Source organism: Meleagris gallopavo, chromosome 8 (assembly GCF_000146605.3).
Source record: "Meleagris gallopavo isolate NT-WF06-2002-E0010 breed Aviagen turkey brand Nicholas breeding stock chromosome 8, Turkey_5.1, whole genome shotgun sequence".
Lineage (NCBI taxonomy): Eukaryota > Metazoa > Chordata > Aves > Galliformes > Phasianidae > Meleagris > Meleagris gallopavo.
The window spans coordinates 24,347,400-24,370,271 of NC_015018.2; the positions used below are offsets into that span (position 1 = coordinate 24,347,400).

General features: G+C 38.4%; 1 long non-coding RNA gene across 1 annotated transcript in view; it reads left to right on the forward strand.

Moving 5' to 3' along the window:
• Positions 1-621: 621 nt before the first annotated feature.
• The window catches only part of LOC109368842, a 23,001-nt gene continuing 750 nt past the window's right edge, over positions 622-22,872 (forward strand). The window contains exons 1-2 of the long non-coding RNA XR_002117235.1: positions 622-761; positions 1,544-1,630. This is a non-coding gene — a long non-coding RNA (uncharacterized LOC109368842). The remainder of the gene's footprint in view (positions 762-1,543; positions 1,631-22,872) is intronic.

Below are 22,872 nucleotides of genomic sequence, written 5' to 3' on the forward strand. Positions count from 1 at the left end.
ACGATAATAAAGTATGCCTTCCTTGCTTTTGCTGTTCTGAAACAAAACAACCACAAAAACCAAAACAAACAAACAAAATATCTGACCAGAGAACAGACTTCAGATTTGATTTAATCATCTCATATTCTTATGTTTAGGAGCTGTTCACAATGCATATCAGGCAAAACTTCTCACAAAGAGCAGTGAGGCAGTGGCACAGGTTGTCTAGGGAGGTGGTAAAGTCACCATCTCCAGAGGTGTTCAAGAACCGTGGATGGGGGTGCAGCATTGAGGAACACGGTTAGTGGGTGGGCATGGGGTCAGTGGTTGGGCTGGATGATCTTCATGGACTTTTCCAACCTTAACGATTCCATGATACTATGATTCTCATCTCTCAAAAGCCTTAAGTCATTAAAATATCATTTCATTTTCACTCTTCTAATTAAAGCACAGATCTGCAAATTGTAAACGGTCATAACATGTTAGGAAAAATGAGTGAGAGCTGAGCTGATGTATTGTTGCCTTCAGGTGTGGATTTTATCACAGGTGGTACTCGCTAGTTGTTAGTAATGCCACGGCACCTGGAGCTCTGTGGTTATAAAAGGGCTCCTTGCAGCAGGCTTCAGTGACCACTTAGCATTTCATTAAGTGGGCCGTCTAAAGAGTGCTCAGAGAAAACTTAAATTCTGCCGTTTGGTTTGTAATTGTGGCCCTAGGCTTGGTGGGAGACAGCATCAGGAACTCATCGCTAAGTTTCTCTTGCCTAAAAAGACAACTGTGAGGTGAGTGGGAGTCGTTATGGGTGAGCTTGTGTGTCTTGAGGGCAGGGGAAGGCTGTAAGGCAGCCTGTGCATGCTAACGCTTTTGAGTTTGTCCCTCATGGGTAGATAAAGCACAGGTAGCCCTTTGCTATTTTTCTTGTGTGGTCCTAGTTTTTTTTTTTGTTGTTTGTTTTTTTTTTTACAATCAAGTCTGGGCTCATAACTTCCCCTCTCCTTTTGCCCTGAGGGTTTGTAGTAGCTGGGGTCATGAGGAAGATGGCCTTTTGAGTAGTGATCGACTTTGTGCATCCCCTTTCTTATTCTCTGCTGAGAGGGGGATTTAAAGAGCTTAAAATGAATTCCAGCTCCTATAGCTTGCTGTAAGAACAACTGCTGTCTAAGTGTCTTTGAGTGAAGCTGGGTGTGTTTATTGGTCTAGAAAGGACTTACAGCAATACAAATCTTGATAAATATGTTTTCCACTGGCTGTCTCTGTGATAGATTTTTCTTGTATTTCCATTTGAGAACAGAAAAATGAAGTCTGCTTTTCTTTCGTTTCAACACAGCTGTTAATGATTGCTCCTCTAATTTATTTTCCACCTGTGATGTGTTGCAAAGAGTCCCTGCAACGGGGCTTAAAGACTCTGCAATTACTTTCATAAATACCAGCTTTAAGACCTAGAAATCAGTAGACGTGTCATCTAGGTGGGGAGTGGTCTGTGAGGGAGAGATTGTTCTTTGTGCTAAATATTTACATTAGGGAGGTTAAATGAAACCTGTTGTCTTGTCCTTTTGGTTTACAGCCTTGGTAACTTTGTTGATGTCAAGGTGAGAGAGCAAGAAGAAGGAAATAACAACAAAACTGGCAAGGAAAGCAATGCGAGGCTGAGGTAGGATTATTTTTTTCTAATTCCTACATGAGCTGTGAAGGAGGAAACTTGAATCGGCGTCAATGAGCGATTAGCGGATAAAGGGAGTAGGAGATGGTGGTGTGCTTAGTTTTGATTTCTGCCTGATCGGACCACGGTTTACTTCTGACTTTCTTGGGTGGAACAGACTGAAAAACGATGTGAAAATCTCCCTTGCGGCCTCTATGGTTGCAGAGCTGGAAGAACATTTTGTCATTGAAAATGTTTAATGGTAGTGGGGAGGGAGAATTCTCTTTAGAAGTGAGCAGTAGGAGGAGAGAAAGAAGAATGGAAAGGGAAGGATCAGTAAGGAGGGAATTTTTAGTAGTAAGGGATGTGTGTTTTAAAAGGAGGTTTAAAAAGCAGGTCGAGTGTTGTCTGCACTACAGTCATTATCAGCTTTATGAGCAGATGTTTTCCTTTGTTTATGGGCTCTTGCATTCTACTGAGAAATTAATAATCTGTTTGGAGGTATAGTCTGAGATATTGTCCATTGGTGGTGGTGTTTTCAGAGGAAATTCTCCAACGTTATTAATATGTATTTTTATGGTTCTGTCTACTGTGCATTGTAGGTTCGAGGTGTGTGTTATATCAGTAAACTGAAATCTGAAAATAAAGAGATTGGAAAGGCAGCTGTGAAAGGTGCAAACCTCATGTGGTACAGCTATAGAGGTTAAAAGCAGCAATAAGCATAATAATCTTCTGAGAGTTGAAGTTTGGATCTTACTTCGCTGACCAAATGAGCATGTGTGTAAATAACTGCTGGTAGGCCCCAAAAATAACTTCTGTGACACCAAAACAGCCCTTTTAGAGGCATGAGTACTCTATAAGTTCTCAAATTTTTTTTGTGTGTGTTTTATTTCTCCTTTTCCTGTTGAAGTTGATTCATTCTTTTAGTTTCCAAAAATGTATTTGCTGCTTCTTTGGCTGAGGTTTTGAATCTAAGTTGTTAGATAAATGTTTTCAGTTCTCATTCCAATTCTAAAATTACTCCTAATCAGATTCTGCAGAGTTTCTGAACAAGATCTGCAGGCTTGTAGAAGCAGGAACTCAAAGTTCATGCACCTTGAAAAGACAAATATGTAGTTTTGAGTTTGTGACAAACGATTCTTTGACTCCTGCAAGATCCTCTGTTGTTTGATTCAAAGTATTTGGTAGTCCTTTCATAGTAAGAAAACATCCTAAATCATGTCTGGAGATGTCTCAAGATGATTAGCTGTGGGCATTCTTACTCCCTCTGAGTCTGGTTTTATTTTGCTTGTGGGAACCATTTGTACAAGCAGAACCACATGCATGCTCTTGAGTTATTTTCATTTGGCTAATACGTCTAAACTTTTTTCCACTGTTTAAAATATGTGCCCTTACTCAAAGTGTATTTCTAAGTATGGTGAGATAAAAAGGTGTGTGTATCTGTTATATCTTAAACAAACCCAGCGTGACTGAAGATGCGTTCTATCGCACAGATATTCCTCTCATTTTTCTCCCGTCTCTTACTGGTGGTCATGGTCAGTGCAGTAGAAGGCTTCTTCACTACTGAGTCTCTGCACCCATTTGCATCTAATCAACATCTAACAGTTGTTTGTTTGTTTTATCCATTCTAAGATAGTCAAAGTTATATTTACTGATCTATTATTCACTGGCAATTTTTCATAGTTGTCATTAAAGAGTGATCAGTTCAGTCCAAGACATCATGAGGTTAACTTTGCATTGGATTTTATTTTATTTTCCCTCCATATTTTGCAATGCTTGCGCACATATTCATTTTTATTTACGTAGGATCAATTCCCTCAACTCTTTAGATTTTCCAGGAGTGGAAATAATATGCTGTAAAAACCAAAAAAACTTAGATACAACATACAAGATTCTCATGGCATAAGTTTACATAGCTAACTTTTCTACAAGCACAAATAGAAGATGATGTGTTAACCCAGGTGTTAATGTAAGAGTTGTATCTTTTTAATTACTCTAGAGTATGGAAGAGAGTCTGGTAAGTATTTCATTAGTAACTGTAATAAAATATTGATTACTATTTCTCTATTAATCCGTATTACTTTGATTTTGTATGTTTTATGCTTTTAATAATTTAGTGAAATCTTAGCAGACACTTTTAAATATCCCAGCACTGGAGGGAGTGAAAGTAAGTGTGGAAACAGTGCTTTCTTCCACCCTACCCTGTACCATCAGTTCTGATTCAGTTAATTGCACATCAAACCATAACCTTTGTTTTTGGTCTCTTTTTGTTGGGTATTAATACGAGCAAAGCAGTTAATCTTTACAAGGGAATGTTTTCTTCAATAACTTTTAAGCCTCTAAAATGACTGTTCATAACATGAGCTAATTAGGACAGCAATACTCCTGAATGTATGGTATGCAAAAGGATCTCAACCATTTTTAAAGTGGAAAAGAGTTCATATTTCAAAGAGAGGCTGGTGTATTTTAAAGAAGTTAAAATCTTGAAAGGAAAAAAAAAAACAAAGCAAAAGCTAGAGACAAAGGATGATACAGAGGACGAAGGATATCAGAATTCTTGTTCCTTTGCAAATTGCCTTGTAAATGGGTCTGTGTATTAGGGTTAACAATCATGATGCCTAATTATTCCCACTCCAGTCTTTTCAATTATAGAATTTTTTTCTTTGCTTTTCCCCTTTTAAAGCAGCTGCAGTCAAAGCAGTGCTAGCCATTTACCATTACTTGTAATTGCAAAGGAATGAGTTTAATCTCATGATATTTTCAGTAGTACATTAGCACAGAATCTGCAGCTTGCTTTCAGAAGTCAGAAAACCAGCTTCTCAGTGGCAACTGTGCTGTTGCCTGTTAATAAATATATAATGGTTAAATGCATTTCAATTGTCAAATCTCTGGAAAAAAAATCTATCTTCAATTTGATCTTCTAAAATTTAATGTAAATAGCCAGTGGTAATTTACTGCCAGGTGCTTTCCTTCAGAATATTGTGATTGTTGTTTGGTTCCTCTGAGTGCTGAAGAAACTTGCTGGCATCTGAAGCACCTACAGTGGATGGATCATAAATACAGCAACAAAGACATTCACTCTACCAGAGCCTAATTGGTGGACTTCTGGCACAGAGTTTATGGCATGCTCTTGGTCATCAAACCAATGAAAGAAGCAATTAATGCCCAATGTAGCAGCTAATTTCTGTCACATGGATATTTGTATGAGAAATTAGCCTGGAACTGAGCCAGCTGGTGTTGCAGTTCTATTGCTTTGCAGCACTATTAGTTTGAAGTCAGGGATTGAAATGTGGCCTTGACAAGCGCATGATTCCATGCTGTACTGTGTGCCTTGGGTAGCTGCTCAGTTTTTCTATATTTAAGAGATGAAAATGTTTGATGAACTCTGGAGACATGTACTCAAGATACCAGAAGCTGCAGCTGGCAGCTGTGAGCTTTGCAGTTCAAGGTGAAAGGGATACTGCTTATAAGTATATAGAGTTATTGGCACATGCAACACCTACTTCTTGAGCAGAGAAGAAAGACTAATTAAATCAGAAGAGCGTTCCTCCAGTTGCTTCTGGCTCTGCTGTGACTCTTATTTCTGCTGTCTATCCACTCGTTGTCAGGATGAGGGCTAAAGAGAGTTTGCAGAGCTGTGAGCACCAGGGCAGCCTTTCACAGTTGTTTCCATGTGGAAAAGTCATATTACCCCCTGGAGATACCAATCCAGAGTCTCTCTGACTATGTCCCCTTCCAACCACTTTAGACAGTGTAAGTCTAGTGATGTGGCAGGTTCCTAAAATATCAAGCAGCCTGGATGCTTTGGTCCCAGGCTGTAGGGACTATCCTAATACTGGTAAGACCTATGGGAGAGAAACAACTAGCTGACAACTGACTTCTCTTGGTATCAGCAATAATAGAGGGTAGCAGAGGAGATAGAACTGAAAATTGCTGAAATGCAGAGTTGAATAATAACCAGGGAACGATCTTTCTTTAAGTGGGAAAGAACAAGATTAATGTGCATTTTACTGAGAGATAACACTTTTGCAATTACTATTAAGTATCTAGAAGTTTCTAATTCAAAATACAGATAATTTACTGTAAATCTTTTCACTGGCTGCCATATTTTTCAGTAACTCTTGGCTGTGAATTTAATAGCTGCAGGAAACTTTCAATTCGATATATGTAGAATCACACACTTCTCAAATCTTTTCTTTCCAACAGCCACTATTTCAGGTCACTGAATGCCATTTGCTTGGGTAGGAATCTCATCTTTGTAACTTTGAATTATCCAAGACTGAAAGATAAAATTAAAAACCAAATTTGATAGGTTGTTTTGTAACTTGCTTGTCATTTGACTATCACAGATGCTGATTCTTTAGGTAGCTTTTAATCTGCCAGCCCAAATGACTAATAAAACTAGAATTCATTTATCTGTTCACAAGATTGTAAACTAGTTTTTAGCTGACTTTTTTGTAGAGGTAGGTTATACGAACTTGTCTGTGGTTCAGTAATTTTCCTGTTTCCCTATATAATTGACTCTTTCACTCCTGCCCATCTGAGTCTCCATTGCATGCCTACTACTAAACTACATTTTCTGTAGTCTCGCAGTCAGTTTTTGTAATGAATGAGAAGGAAGGTGAAAGCTTCATGCATCACAGAAGTAGCAGTAGAAAGAATAAGTTACTCAGATGTTAAAGCAATAGTAGTTCTAACCAAAAGGATAGTATCGTTATCTGGGAATATTCAGAGAAATGTAAGGAAAATCACAAGCCCAAGTCTTGCTGTGAGTATGTTTCACTAACTGAACCTGTCTTATGGTTAGTAGTGACTGAAGAATATGGTTATATCATTGATTCATTAATTATTTCAGATTCTATTGTTAATAAGAGACAGCTCTGCTCTGTTAAAGCTCTTTCATAAACCAGGAGCAGTATATTGCTCTCAAAGGTAAGACCAAAAGTCAGATAAGACTTATGCGTACAAACTTGAATCTTCTGACCTCAGAATTTCTGCCCTGGTGTTGTGAATTACACTCGGTCGCATTTACATACAGGTTGGCCTCTGGAAAGTACCACCAGTTTCATGCTTGTGCTACTGCAGCATGTGAGCACACCTGAATTGTGGACCAGCTCTCCCTACTATGAAGAGCTCAAGGGGAAGTCAAAAAAGCTTTACATGATCACAGTGACCAATAATAGAATGTGTAGACAGTACTCTGGTTCATAGGTTTCTCAGAAGTGTGGATGGACTCCAGATGTATATACGTCTTTTTTTGTGGGAATGATATAGCTTTGAACTTGAGTTGAAGAAGACTTTAGTCCAGTTGTAGAAAAAGGCTGGAACTACATGTAGTGTTTGATTAGCATTTGCAAAAATGGAAGCAGTGAAGCTGTAAGCCTGAGTTGGTTGCTTGATAATCCTTTGGGATGCTGGGATTTGATAATTGGAATAACCTAGTGACTTTACAGAGATTTTATTTGTTAGAAAAACAGAGCCACGGTAGTCTGAATGTATAACATTCTGTCGCTTTTTAGAATGTCTCTCTAGTTAATACCAAAGTGAAAAGTGGTGTTAAGCACAATAATCAAATAGCAAATACTGATGGAAATTTGATTGCAAATGAGCAATTTGTGTAGCAAATAAGAATTAGATACCCTAATGTTTTAACCAAATAGGAGTCAGGAAACACTTGGGAAATTAATGTGTAAAGCAGACAAAATAAGCATTCAAGGCATGCTTTAAATCTGGTACCTGGGACTTTCTTTTGCTTTCCTTACTGCCAAGGCATAGGATGAATGTTATAAGTAAGGGAATAGAGAGCCTGCTTCATTTTGCTTCGATGTTGTTCTCAGGAAATTATTTTTAGTTTTAGAAATAAACTGTATGTGAATTTCCAGAGTAAACCTGTGGTCCTTGTAGCCATCTCAGACAGATGTGCTCATTCAGGCATTAGCTAGCATCAACTCTACAGCTATAGATGCTTCAGCAGCTTTTCCAGCTACATTACCCAGTCTAGTATAAAATATGCTGTGTTTGAGCACCTGAGAATCTCTTCATCAACTCAGTTAGTTTTGGGTAGAGCTTTCATTATCTGAATACTTCCTTCTATATTCATCTCTATTTCTGACTTTGACCTATTTATGGTATGGCTATTTTGAACCCTCTGAAGTATTTTGCACTGTTATTTGTCTTCAAATAGCAGAATCTTACTGTCTTGGTAGTTGAGGAAGGTGAGTGTCCTACTGTTTTAGTCACTAGGTAAGTAGAATCGGATGCTGATCAATCCAGACAGGCTACTATTGGCAGGAAACCTGTTGCAAGCCAGACACTGCATGCAAACCTCCCAAATTCTCAGACCAGCATTTTATCTATTCTTATATTAGGCATCTTATGCTGTCCTTTATCAGGGATCTTTGTTGACTAACAAAAGCTGTTGGTAGGAGAAGTTTCTTCAACAAAGGAGGCAAGTAATAAGGTTCAGTTTATAGCTTCCCATTCTTTTCTTCTCCTTTTATTTAATAGTACATTAAAATTGTTTCAGAGCTTCTTAATGAATCCAGTGCTTTATCCTGTGCTGTAATTACTTTGGAAGTATCTAAAAGCACAGTCAATCTGTATTTTACATGGTTTAAATGCAAGTAAAGCACTTATTTCTCCAATAAGTCTGCTTTTCCAGAAGAAACTGATTTTAAAATGGGGGGGAGAGGTCTGAAGGTCATTGATATTTTTATAAGCTGTGTGCAAAGTACTATTAAAAATAAAACACATTGGATCAGCTGGAAGTTTAGGAGTACCTGGACTGCAGGAACTCCACATTCAGAACTCAGATCTTTAATAAGCTGTTCATTTGATCAACTAACTGATTGGGATCTTAGCATGACCTGGTCTTGAGCAACTTAGTACAACAGATTCTTATTTTCTTGGAGATGCTTTATGAGAAGTCTTTTCCCTTCCACACCTCTCCTTTTGCTGCTAGTTGTCAGTGGTTTGGGGAATGTTAGGGATGGATAAACCGTAAATTAAATTTAATCCTATGTCATGTTTAACAGATAAGCAGCTAGACAAACTAGAATTAATGGATTACTCCTGAAATCCTTTAACAAAAAGTGTTTTTAAATGTTCTATATATAGAAATGTTCTCTTCCCAAAGCCACTAGAAGACAATTGAAGAGTATCCACCTGATGACCAGAGATTATTTGAAAGCAAGGCCAATCAGTTAGTTGATCAAATGAACAGAAATATGACTGAAAAGATCTGCTGAGCTGGATGTGGCAAAATTTGTGAAACCTGTCTGCCTCACTGTGTTTTGGTCTCTGGTGACTTGTATTCAAATACTGGGACAAACCAATAGAGAGTAATTCTGTACTGTTTGTTTTCTGCATCTAACTAGTCTTTAGAATAAACTGAGTTGGAAGGGACACTTAAGGATTGTCTAGCACGACTCTCTTGCAACAAACAGGTATACCTACAGCTTGATCAAAGTGCTCAGAGCCTGACCAGCATGCTGCCATGTTGTTTTGCCAGCTGCCAATTATTCATTAACATTACTCAGATATGAATATATCAATATCAAAAATCAAATACAAGCTGATCAGTAGTTCACTACCATGTTTGTACTCTGACAGTTTAATGTGAAGAGTAATGATAATTGAAGTTTAGGTATTACAATGGAAATCCTCCAAAACCTGGAGATTAGTGACTCCTCAACAGATTTCAGTGCAGGCATTTCCAGTCATCATTAAATTGATGCCTTCTATTCAAAGGGGAATGAACATTGAAGTGCAGAATTGCTACTTGCTTACCTTTGGATTAAGCTCTGCTGATAGCTCACTCGCTCTGAACTGCAAATTGCAAATCTACTTAACCACTGGAGTTAATTTTTTATTTGTCATCATCTTCAAAACAGCTCCCTTAAGCAGTCCAAGAGTTTTGTTTTGATTATCTGAAGGGCTTTGGAGGTGGTTTCAACTGCTATGCTGCTTGAGGTCTTTTGCTGTGCTGAGCAACTCTTGGTGTTTCAAAGCAGCTGGAATATCCATATTCAAATGGAAAATCCCCTTCATGTGGTGCTAGTCTCTAAAGAAATCTGTATCATACCCTGTGGAATTTAGCAGGATCTGAACCTCTGCTCTCTGGGCTGTTATTTCCTTTTAGTACAAGACGATATATTGATATTTTGTCTTCCTGTTCTCTCATGACTAAAAACATGGAAACAGGGAAAATCATGGTGAATCCTAGAATTTTGCTACCAAATGAACTGTAGAAGTACTTCTGTAGTGGCTTTGCACGAACTGTTTAGGTGCTGGTATCTCTTCCCGCTTGGAGATGTTCCAGTGGTACTGGGCAACCTGTTGTAGATAGCCCTGCTTGAAGAGGTGAGTTGGACCAAATTGGTCTATGGAGGTCCCTTGTATGCTTAACCATTCTCTCAGATCATTCCAGATAAGCTTAGCGCTGTATAGAGGCAATGTTTTGTGACATAACCTTGTTGGAGGGATGACCCTTAACAGATGAAGTAAAAGTCACAGTTAAGATCAAGAAACTGAAAACTGAAAGCATAAAGAAGTATTCAGACCGAAGAATTTTCTTCAGCTTCTGGGGTCTCAGATATGAGACACTGATGTTCTGTTGGTGCAGGTGCATCTGGAAAGATGTGGACAAGAAGGGATATGTGCTGGGCTCTGCTCTCTTGGAGATGCAGCCCTAAGAGCAAATAACTCAGCTATATCACTGTTCTGTCCTACTCAAGCTCTGCTTGTATATTTTGACCCCCTGGTCAGGAAGGATGTGATGATGAAAAAGTGAACTATAACAAATGTGAATTCGGATGCTCTTGAGATAGATCAGTTGGGAGGTGCTTCTTTAACATGTAAGATTTCCTAGGTCTATATTTTCAGCACTGAGTTCTTTCAGTTGCAGGAGAACAATGTTGGTCCTGAAAGACTTCATGCAGGAGCTTAGGAAGCTACCATATGAGGGTAAATATCTCCTCATTGGGTTTCAAGACATTATTAATGATCATTTTTATTTTAATAAGACATTATAAGACTGTTTCAGTCTTATTCTTCATGTTCTTTCCCAATGGTATGAATGATTTCATAACAAACATTACTCACGTTCATGTCTCACTTATATTTTCTTGTGAAAATACAGAGTGCATCTATTGCTAAATTAACAATGAATTTAATATAAAAAGCTTGTTGAAATTTATTAGCAGTCTATGAGAGTATCTTCTAGATGATTATTTCATAATATTTTCTTTAGGAAAAATTCAGCGCTTGAAATTCAGTGAATTTCAAGTGCTTTTTACTTGAGGGCCAGAAATGAGAAGACAGTGATCTCTTTGAGGTTTTATAGGGTCAGAGCAAGGATGATGAATCTTACTTTTATTTCTATATATGCTTATGTTTCTGTGTAATTTCCCTTTGTTATGCTGTAACCAACACTTAAGATTTTCAGGGCTATTTATTTTCTGTGGAAGCATTGATATTTGTCAAGAAGACTTCAGATGTTTTGTTATTTCTTTTATTAACTTGAGTATTGGGTGGGGAGCTCAGGACTACATGACAGTGGGGTTGACATTGGTCAGTAATTGTACAGAAATCCCTGTCTGTGTGACTCTAGCTCTGTGTCAAGTGAAACATCTTCCCTGCTTTCTACAAGAGTCTTCCTCACAGCTCTGGCATCTGGCCTCAACCATCCAATCTCCTTTTTGCCTGTAGGTATTTCTACTGAGCAAATGCTTAGAGTTAAAACTTCAGATGATCTCACTTTGACCAAAATGTTCTTAGTTTAGTTTAAAAACCGGGAAGCAAGAAAAGAGGTCTCAGAAAATAAAGCACCTGAGCTAGCTAGCTGAAAACATCAAGTTTCAGCGTTTTTGAGTAGAATCTCACTCAAGTATCTTCCTAAAAACACAGTCAAAGGAGTGTCACAACATCACTTGCTCTTCTCTATTATCCAATAAAAAAATTTGTGACATTTTTGGGACTGGAAGATATTTTTAAGATTTCTGTTCCTTGCATTCTCTTCCTTTTGTATGAATCAATAAGTAATTTGAAAACTAAAGTACTAGATCTGGTTGGATGATCTGTATACAACAGCTGTGGCAAAAGACAGAAAATGGCATGGAAACAGTTCAGAAAACACTAAACAGTAGTTCTGCCTAATTTGATTTGGTTGGCTGTGTGTTTGATACAGTTTAGCACAAGAACTTGCTATGAAAGTTGGAGAACTCTCCAGGATATGTGTTTTAACCTTATAAACATGATTAGGTTGTAAAAAAACAAGCTCATGTGCAGAGGCAGCACTGCAGGAAAGGAGACGAGTTTCCTTTCACAGGCACAGATTCACCTGTTAATGATCCCCAGTGCATAGTGTTTGTTGCTGGCAAGCCTTGGGTTGAAAGCCACCCACCTGGGCAGGAGCATGGATTAGTTCTGGGGCTGGAACTACACCATACTGGTACTACAAATCCTGAACCTTCCTGATGATGGAGAAGCTTTTGTTTGTTTGTTTTTTTTTTAAAAAAAAAAGCCTAAGGATTAGGAATTTTTTTTGAATGTGTTGGTGTATTCAAAGTCTTAATTTGTCTTGGCCTGGAATAAAGTTGCTGAGCTTTCTGCAAATATTGTTTTGTTTTTTCTGCACAATTCAAGCAAGTTCTAAATACTTCACTGATGTTTTTTTAAGATGATGTAGTTAATGCATTTTTATCATATATGTAATATAAAAACATACCTCTGTTTCAGAAAGCTAATAAAGTTGGCAAAGTTGGCTGGTGCTAAATTTGCCAAAATCTGGCTCATTAACGTAGTTCAAACACTTTCACAAATAGCAAAGTAAGTACCTTGGAACGTAGATAACACAAAGGAAAGGAAAAAAGAAGAAAGGATTGCAGTGATATTTGTGTATAACCTGACAGCTTTTCTGGATATCACTGAGGTTTCCTATCCTAAATTTGTTTTGAATTAACACAGTCCCATTTTATCCACAAGCTTGCTTTTTCTTGTTACTGTCTTTCAGCCTGTCATTCATTCCTTCTGCTTAGGAAGGCCGGAGACTGGGACACCTGCTGTTGGCTGGTATTGGATTACTTCTCTTTTTGTTATTTTGATCTACTCATGCTTTACGAAATAGAGCATGGAGGTTTGTGATGAGAAGTTATCCAACATTCTTGTACGGCCCCCACGTGTCTGACATAGGGTTGCGGTAAAGACCTGTTTCACTGTCAGTGGTAGATAAGCATCTTTTCCCTTTGAGAGCCTTTAAGGGAAAATATACATAGAGGCAGCTTCACGTTGTCCATATCTCTTGTATCGGTCCTACAAAACCTGTAAATGGAATATACAATCTGGAGCTGAGGTTATTGCCTTGTGGCTTGACTTGAAGCAGGCATTAAGTTCAGTGTGTGCTTGCTGCCACTGTAAAAATCAGTAAAGAGGCATTTGTTCTTGGTTGTATTTTTTTGTTGTGGTGGTTGTAGTGGTGGGTTTTTTTGTAGTGGTTTTTTCACTTCTAGATAATTTGGATAACTCTACTCACAGTTTACAAAGCCACAAAAACATGTCATTGAAAGTCAATCTTCTCTCAAGTAGTCTCTTTAAGAACAACTTGACAGCCATAGTTTTCCAAACCTAACAGAAACCAGCATTTCTGTAATTATTGCTAGTGTAATGGAATTACGGACTTAGTTTCAGCAGATTCCTGCTTGTGCCATGCTGGAGAAAGAATTCTAATAACTTGCTTGCTGATGCCAAAAGTGTGTACATACAGTAAAGTTGGAGACTTCTTTGCAAGCTCCCAGTCTGATGTAACAGATTCAGTTGGTAGGGGAACCTGCAGGCATTTCTTTTCTAGCATAATTCATTTTTAATAACCACTTCTGTTTCCCTACTCTCCCATTCTCCTTAAGTCTTAATACAGGTGAGCAGCCCATCTTCTGAGACTGACGCCAGCCTGTAACTGAACTCATACATCTTAATTTTCTTTTCCTTCCTTCTGTTTCTTTTATTATTTTTTCTTCCCCAGAGTTGCTAGCTATCTCTACTCCCTTGTGCTCTGGGTTGAAGTTCAAGTGTGCCCTAGAGCTGCTTAGCTGAATTAATTACATATGATATGACCTGTTGGTTCAAGGGTCAGAGAGGGAATTTTTTGAGATGATGTATAGTAAGCAACTTCTGTTCATTTTTTTTTTTAGTGCCCCATCATTATCTTAATTAAATGGTTATAACATCCTGGCATTAAAAAATGTACCTTATTACTGCAACTTAAAGATTATTCCTTCTTTATATCTCCGAAAATTGGGAAATGCTCAAACTCCCCTGCTGCTGACCTTGTAGACACATGTTCTCTGAGGTAGTGGTTTGTTTTTTTTACATTCTCAGTGTGATTGTGGGTAGAGGTACCAGGTGTCAATCTAAATGTCATTCAGAAATACCACATCTTTTACAAAGTAGGAAAAATAGATAAAAGGGGGGTGATTGGGAGAGGTGGTTAGAAGAGTTTCTAAATACATGATGTTCATTGCAATACCAGTGGATACCAGAAAGAGGAAGCCAAGCAATGAAAGATGAAACTTGAATATCAGAAAAGGTCATTGCATTGGAAGACCTATGACCCTATCATAGGAATATGTATCTTGAGTTTTTTCATAGGTATTATTTAAGGAAAGATGGTTTTCCTTAGGTAATGCAACTGTTGAGCTATTCCACTTCTACTGGTAGCAAAAAAAAAAATAAAAAATAAAAAAAATAAAACCAATGCCATTGCAACACTACTGACCAAACAGTGGATGTGAGGAGGTGGGTGGTATGTTTCAGCAGTCTCAACTGTTGGTTGCTTTCACTGGTACAGGTTTTTAAGAGTATGGCATGCAGGATCTTGCTCATTGCAGGTGAAAATGAGTAGCTAATAGTGGTGAAAAACTGTTGAAAAATTGTTAATTGTGTTCTTTGTGTTATAACTTTCAGAGAAATAAATAGCAGGCATTACTTTCAAAGTGATTTAAGTACAGATTCCAGGCAAATCTAATGATTTTTTTCTCAAGACCTAATTCTTCCTTGATTGAGTTATAGAATCATAGAGTGACTTGGGTTGGAAGGGACTTCAAGGATCATCAATCTCCAACCCCCCTGACGCATGCAGGGCCCATCAAACTCCATAGGTAATACTAGACCAGTCCTTTTAACGCTAGCATCAAAAGTGTATTCACCATAAGCAGTAAAAAGTTTTGTTACCCCAGGGTAATCTAAAGTTGGAAAGAAGTCTCTCTCTCTCTCTCGTTTTTTCTCCTCTAGATAGCTGTAGCATTAGCTACAGCTGTAGACTTACTATGCAAAATATGCTATAAAAATCATGTATGTACAAGATGCCAGGAGAGCGAGGGAGGAGGAGAGAAAAAGGAGTGTGGGTTTTTTTTTTGTAATGAAGAGTACTGAAATACAAGTGGATTAAGCTATTAAGTCACAATTTGTGGATAAACTGTGCATCTGTGAATCTTCAAGATGAAGGGGAAGGCTTTCAGCCTGACACTATAAACCCAGTTTTATATTCTTCCACTCCTCTGAAGTCATTTTGGAAGTCAACTTAAGAACTTTAAGTATTTAGTGTTAAGATGGAATAGTGAGAGTATTTTCATTTGGGAGAACATGAATCAAATCTGCTTTAATCAGATGTGTACGAAACAAAAGAAACATAGAACTCTGGTTTTGGGTAGACGGATGGCACTTTTACTAAATTCAGCAGAGAAGGACTCGTATTTACCATTATGGAAACCTTTTGTATACTGCTGACTTCCTCTGTCCAGTTAAGTGACAAACTCTACTGATCAAAGCCAGATTGAGCTGCTAAGAAATGCTCTTTCATGTCTTGAGGAAGATGAGCTGATGATCAATCACGGAAATGGAGGAGATAGTAGGATTGTGTAAAGCTACTTATTAGCATCAAGCAAACCTGAAGTCCTTTTTTCTACTCCAAATATAAAAATGGAGAAGTGTGAGTGAATAGTAACAAATGTTAGTAAAGGAAATTAATGAGGATTTAGTTGGTCAGTCTTCTACCAGGGCTTGCAGTTTATTAGTCTTCTACCATTGTTAACGAATCCTTATTATTTTAAGTGACAAGGCTTTGTTTCAGTGCACAAAAGGTGTGCATTATCTGCGCAGTGTGTATGTGGAAGTAACATCGTTAAAAAGCAGACATGATAGAATAGTCTTTCACATAACAGGTGCAGACTTGATTCTTTCCTCTTCTATTATCTAAATTCTTGTATCATTTTGTTTTAATCATGTGAAAATGATAATGAATTAATTCTTGTGATCTGTCTTTTCAACTGTCTGCTTATATTTTTTGACTTACAGTACACAATTATAGGATCTGAGATAACTGAGGTTGTCTCTCTAAGGAATCATACACAGATCTACATAACTGATAATAAACATTAGCTCCACACAAGTGTTGGGCTCAATATCACAGAATAAAGTGAAGGTGGATCTGAGCACAGACCAAGGTGTTAACTTGCTCATTGGTGTGTGTTGAAAATACTGAAGTGCATATTCTTCCCTATCAGTTGATAGACATGTGTTTATTTGGGGTGTGAGGGCTCTGTAATAGGAAGTATTAAGTGAATCCCTCTCCCCTCTTGCTGTCAGTGTAATAAACAATTTTTGTTGTTTCCTTTGCATAACCAGAAGGATCATCTTTTTAAATAAGCCATTTATTTTCTCTGGGTTTTCATGTCTGAGGTGCTGCGTGTTTAACACATGCTGCTAAGGCTTGGTGCAGAGGAAGTGGCTGTGTGTGTGCCTTTGTAAGGTTATGGTGTTATCTATGAGGCTACTCCTTTTGCTCTCTATTTTTCTCTTGTTAGTTTATAACATAATAGGAAAAGCTTGGGGAGAAATTAAGCTACTCTGAAGGGAATTGTATAGATTGTTTGTTTCTTATTTAAATCTTCAAAATGTAACAAAGAGACAGCTTAATGGTTATGATGACACTTGAACATAAAGCTCAACTAATAAGATACTACTTTATCTCTTCTTTTAAAAAGAATTACACCTGGCTATTAATAAGGTAAAATAGGTTTTAACATGGCTTGATGTTGCGGAAATCACTTTTGATGGCAATCCAATAAGCATAGATAATAACTTTTGCTGCTTTTCTTAGCTTTATTTTTTTGAGTGCAGAAGAATGAGTTCTCCTGTGATTAGAACATTGGCATTAAACAAGGTAGCTCTCTGAACTCCAAAGTGTTGAATCTACTTCCAAAAGAGTTTTTTCCATTCCAGTGTGTTTTGTCAAAATCAAAAGATTGTTTTATTCTCACAGTTCTAATTTGGGCTGCTGGTTATTATTACTGAGGAATATTATCATTCATCTTTATAAACTGAGTGTGATGTGGTTGGCAGCTGTTTGACAAATGTCAAGACCCTCCATATATACATGCAGAATAATGGATCATGAAAACAGGCCTTAAAAGGAAGCTTCAGCTTTGCCTTGTTCACATTCATTTCACCTTAATGTTTTTATGCACTTCCCTTGAAATCAAGGGAGTCATAAGCACTTTCATTGTTAAGGATGGGTTTATAAGCATACAGTTGCTTTTGTGTAGCAGTGCCTTTTGGGGATTCAAAAAGCCTATTGGCATTTCTTTTCTTTGAGAGGCATCTTCGTCTACAACCAAGATTCCAGACTTAGTGTTGTGGTACATATGTAACTTAATTCATTAGTGCCTGAGCTAGGGAGCACATTAAATTGAAGTTGATGTGAGCTGCCAAGTACTATAACTTAACACTTCCAATCTCTATAAATGGTCAGAATTGATATCATGGGTTGCTCTGGAAGTAATGCCTCCTGTATATTTCCATGGAAACTTAAACAGAAAAAAGGAACACAATAGCATATTTGATAGAGGAAGTACTCAGCTATAGAATACATTTCAAAATACACATTCATTGAGAATTCTGACTTCTTTGCTTTGGCTTATCTTACCTGAATTGGCTCATCCTGGGGACAAACAGTCTGAAATAGATGGTTAGAAATAATAAGGTTAGAATTTAAAAGCTTCAAGCTCAGGGAGTCATGCAGATCTATTTGGTTTACAATTGCTTTGCTATCAGATGCAACTGGTCGGTAAACTCCAACTTTTTCCATAGCCAGCCTGATACTAAAGTTTTGAAGATAATCTTTTATAGAGAACAAATTAATACTTCATCTGCCTACTGTGAATCTCTGCTTATGTCACAATGAAAGACCAAACTCGCCCATTTCTAATACGTCACACACTGCTCTCAGTGCCCTTATGATCACTTACGCTGCAAGTAAAATGTAAGCATGAGTCCAGATTTGTTCAAATCCCAAAATGTCTCCTATTCTGCTGGATTCTCACCTCCCCACCTCTTCAGAGGAAAAAATGCTCCTTGAATAAGCCTTCTGCAGAGCTGGGAGATGCATGGCCCCAAGTAGGGGTGGGCTTGCTGCCTCTGTAGTGGCCTTCAGTTCAAGCATCCTTTCTGCAGAGGAGGAGGAAACATTTAAGATTCCCATGGGTTGGTGTTAATTTTGCATCTGGGATGTGCTGTACCCCAGGTAGGCAGAGAGAGTGGTGCTTGAGCACTGTGTCAGTAACTGAGGAGTGTGTCCTGTGGCTCAGCCCTTTGGTGCTCAAGGATCCGGGGGAGGGATGGGGGGCAGGGGGAGGGCAGAAGAATTCAGAATCAGGGTGTTTTGGTTTTTTTTTTAATCCAGATTCTGGTCAGACTTTTCTTTGTTTGCTCAGCTGCTTTTAGCAACCATCTTACTGGCACTGACAAATCTGAACAGCTTGCGGAGCAGAATGACAGGAAGATGGAATGATAATGTGTGTTTTAAATATCAGTGACCAGCCTCTTCCCTGTCACTCAGTATGAGGAAGCCTTGTTACATACTACTTCCTTTAATCATTTCAGACAGGCCTTTTCCTCTTGCTTATCTATCAAGAAGAAAGAGGATCTTCCTCCAATTCTTAGCTGGCACGATGGACAGGTGGATTATTAATAGTGCTTGCTGTGGATTTTGTCTTTTGCTGTTCTTATTTGTTAAGTCCTCAGACAGTGTGACCCTCAAGTACCTGGAGCCCAGAAGCAAAGAGGAGCTGGAGGAAGGCAGATAAAGCACAGCCTCCAGTTAATGAACTTGCTGCCAGGAAATGCTGTGTCTACTTGCTCCATAGGAAGCTAATGATTGTCAAAATGAAAATCATGCACATTCTGACACCTTTGATGAAATCAGACCTTTGTTAGAACCGGTGCTTAATTGGGCACAGTTGTTGTCTCTTGCTTCCTGATAAAGCATGTTATTTTCTCAGAAAGTTTTCTGTATGCGTTTGAGGATCTATGTGCTCACCTGTGCAGATGTAAACAAAGTTGGAGTGCTTGGCTCTAAATGAGGAACCATTGGCTGAAGGCTGTGTAAACAGGAATAACTTGGCTCCTTTCAGATCAACATGAAGGTAGTGGTTTTGTTCTTTTATTTTAGAATTGGATCCAGTTTCAATTCTGAAGTGCTGATTTAAATGCCACATTTCTGAAGTAAGAAACTGTTACCTCCAATTCACTGAAAAAATAAATAAAACTGAGATATGGGAATTGTTTTTAACTTCATCTGAAAAGCACATGACATGACTGTCCTTGTGTTGGTACATTCAGGGCTGGACTCATCCATCCTACCATCCCAGAAGTTGCAGCAGAGGCCCTAAGCTGAGTGCTTGGAAAAGCCCTTCAAAGTAGCGATCATTTTTTGCTATGAACCAAATCATCCTCCATTTATCCCAGAGCAAACCTCAGCTCCTTTAGGTGGGAATTAAGGTAAACATCTGCAACAATTGAAGTGTCTATTCCAGAATTTTTGAGCCACCATAGTTTCTTTCCTGTGTGTCTGTGTGAAGAAGGCATTTCGTTTTAAAATTTATCTTTGACTGAAACTATTCTATGCCCAGAAAGACCAGTATCAAGCATATTTCCTGCCTTAAAGTACTAAAGCTGCTGGGTAGGGAAGGCCTTACCTCTGTCTATACTAAGGCACACATTTTAGGTAAAAGCATCAACTGGATTTAATGGTTATTTCTATTTAGAAAAGCACTTAACAAGCCTAATGTTAAGCGTATGCTTATGTAACTTGCTGAATGAGAGACTGCACTGTAAAATGCATATGGAATAAAGATGTGAAGTAGGTAATAACCATAATGAACATCTATACAGCCTTCTGCACTTTGAGAGAGATGTAGGAGCTGTAACTGTAGAGCATCAGGGGCGGGAGGAGATATGTAAATATACGGTTGTATATTTAGCTTCCCCAGCTAAATCCTACTTTCAGTTACAAAACACAATCTCTGTAAATGCTATCAAGCTGGATTTACTAGCTATGCAGGATGAGTAATTCAGTCCAGGGTCTAGCATGTAGATTAAGAGCTGTTTCAAAAAATGAAAGCCTCCTCTCTCTTATTATTAGTTATTTCAATTTTCCTATTAACTTACTGCAAGAAATATAGCTTTACCATGATGGTGTTCTGAGCTCTCATATAGATCAATCAAGTCAACCAAAGATGGTATTCCTGGCCCTGGAGAGTAATTCACATGAATCCACAAAGGTACAAATCTAGAAGCAAGAGAGAGGGAATTAAAAAAAAAAAGATATTTTAAGGATATAAACACATAAATTAGCTTTCTTTTGGACAAGTAGCTGTATACTGCAAACCTTAGAATCAGTATTTAATTAACCTCTTTAAAAACACCATTAAGCTCACTGGTGTGTGACGAACAGGCACAGGAATGAGTGTTTGGAGGGATGCCAGGCAACAAGAGCAGAGGAGCTTTAGAAAGAGGAGGATGAAATTAAAGAGAGAAGTTTGCTTTGGGAAAGTATCTCATTCACTCTTCCTATTTCATGGGCATCATAAACATGAGCCTGGGAGCGGTTTCACTGAGCCAAGCCCTGGGAGGTTCATAAATTGCTTCTTAGTCTAGCTGGATGGCCTGAATGACTTTCCTCATGGAAGTTAAATGAGGCAGTTCACAGTATCTGCTGCTTGAGGTAGTATACAGGTTGGTGTGCCAGTGTACTTTAAGTGGAAAACCAGAGCCTGGAATGGGTGGACCAGTTCCTGTGACTCTGGAGACGCTGGATGTATCCTTGAGCCACAAGCACACTTGTCATAGTCCCTGATAGCTAAGCTTCTTTAGGGAAAGTGAAAAGGATCTTTAAGAGGGGCTTCACAGTTTAGATTATTTATATGGCTTTCTAGGGTATCTTTGGTCTCTCTCCTGGTTCTGCAGAAAACTTAATCCACCTTCCTGAAGTATGATTGGACTTCAGCTGTACCAAAATAAGGTAGTGTTTGGATTTGGTATGTCAAAGTCTCAGTTGTGCAATGTAGAAAAACAAACAATCAAACCATTGCTGTTAGCCAAGTCTGTCTGTCTGTCCAGAATCCCTCAGAGCAATGATGCTCTCAGAAGCACATCTCAGTCTTTGTCGAAGGACTCTTTAGGAAACTAAGGACTGCACAGGTTCATGCTGTGCTGGGCACGCTCATGAAAAATAAATCCATTGGTTGCTATTAGATATGTAGAAGCTATGGCTGGCTCAATAAGATTCCAGCTTTCTAATAACTAGAGACTTCCTGTTGTTTTGGGAGTGGACCATGTTCACTTTCCTTGCTCCTTTGCTGTTTTCTAGGAGTCTGTGGCTGTTGTCAGAGACAAGAGTAGTCTGTGTGAGTCCTTGCTGTGATTCAGATCTGCTCTGTTTTTCTGCCCTCATTTCAGGATGTATCTCATAACACTTTATTGAAGTCAGCAAATAATACCTAACTTGTTTTTAAAGACTGGTCTGCCTGTGTTGGTTAATAGGAGAAACTACTCTGAACAGTTAAAGGTTTTTCAGTAGAGACATCAAGTTTAACTGAAAAGCAGCAGCGTGATCTGAACTCTACTGAAGTCATGGCTCTGAGGATAATTCCCTCTTCTCACTGTGCCCTGGGAAATAAAGGAGCTGAACAATTGCACACCCAAGGGAAGTCTGCTGCAGACCTGTAGCTCTCTGTCAGTTCTTGGAGTGAAGCCATGTAGTCCACAGCAATTTAGCAAAATGGAAAGTAGTGTTGCAGACCCTACGTCCTAGAACAGGCTATTCATGCAGCCACTGCTCTTTAGATGAAAACACAACCAGCTTCATTTGACACATCAACAATGCACTTGCCCCTTCTGAGCAGAGACCCTTTCTGCTGTGATTTGATCTTCTGTCAAATTGGAAGGCAATTTTCTAAAGGAGGCAAATTAATTAATCAGGTTAACTCTGAGACGTCTAATTGGCACTATTGTATTTAGCCACCAGTGAATCTGGCAAATAGTAAATAACATTTGAGTTCTCACTGTTTAAAAAAACAAAACACAATAATATAAGAGGAGTTGATTATGTCAGTTAACATTTAATTAAATTGGAGGGAAGGAGTAGCTGTAATTTTAATGACCACAGAGAGGAACCAGATACGAGAGCACTGTGCAAAACTGTGAAGTATACCAGCTTTTAATTAAAATTGTGGTTTTTTTGAAATAATGCTTCATCAGATGAGTTCTGGTTAATCTCTGTCTCTGTGGTTATATTGCCAGAAGGATTCCTGAGTGCCTTACTGTCCTTAATAGAAGTCTGTGTGACAGGGGACATCTTTATGTAAAGACACATGCAAGGCCTCTTGCTGAGTCTTCTAGGTGGTAGTTCGCATAATAATAATGATACTATAGTTGACTTCCTCACAAGAATATGTAGTTTGTGGATAGGATAAAAGAGAGCAAAAATAAGCAAGTTTAGTGACCCTTCACTTAAGAAATCATACTTCAGTTATGAAAGCAAAGAGTTGCTTGCACTCTGTGTTCATACCAATGCTTGCACATTTCTGGGGTACCAATTTGGGAGTCGTGTCCTCAACTCTCTCGGTTCATCTATTCATATGATATCAGCTTTCTCATCTTAATCATAGAATGGTTTGTATTGGAAGGCAGATAATCTAGTTCCAACCTTACTTCTGTTGGCTGGGTTGTCAAACACTAAATCAAACTGCCCAGAGCCCCATCCAGCCTGACTTTGAATGCTTCCAGGGATGGGGCAACCACAGCTCTCTGGGCAGCAGTGCCAGTGCCTCACCGCCATCTGAGTAAACAATTTCTCCCTAACTTGTAATATAAATTTCTTCTCTTTTAGTTTAAAATCTTTCCTGCCCTGTCCTATTATGTTA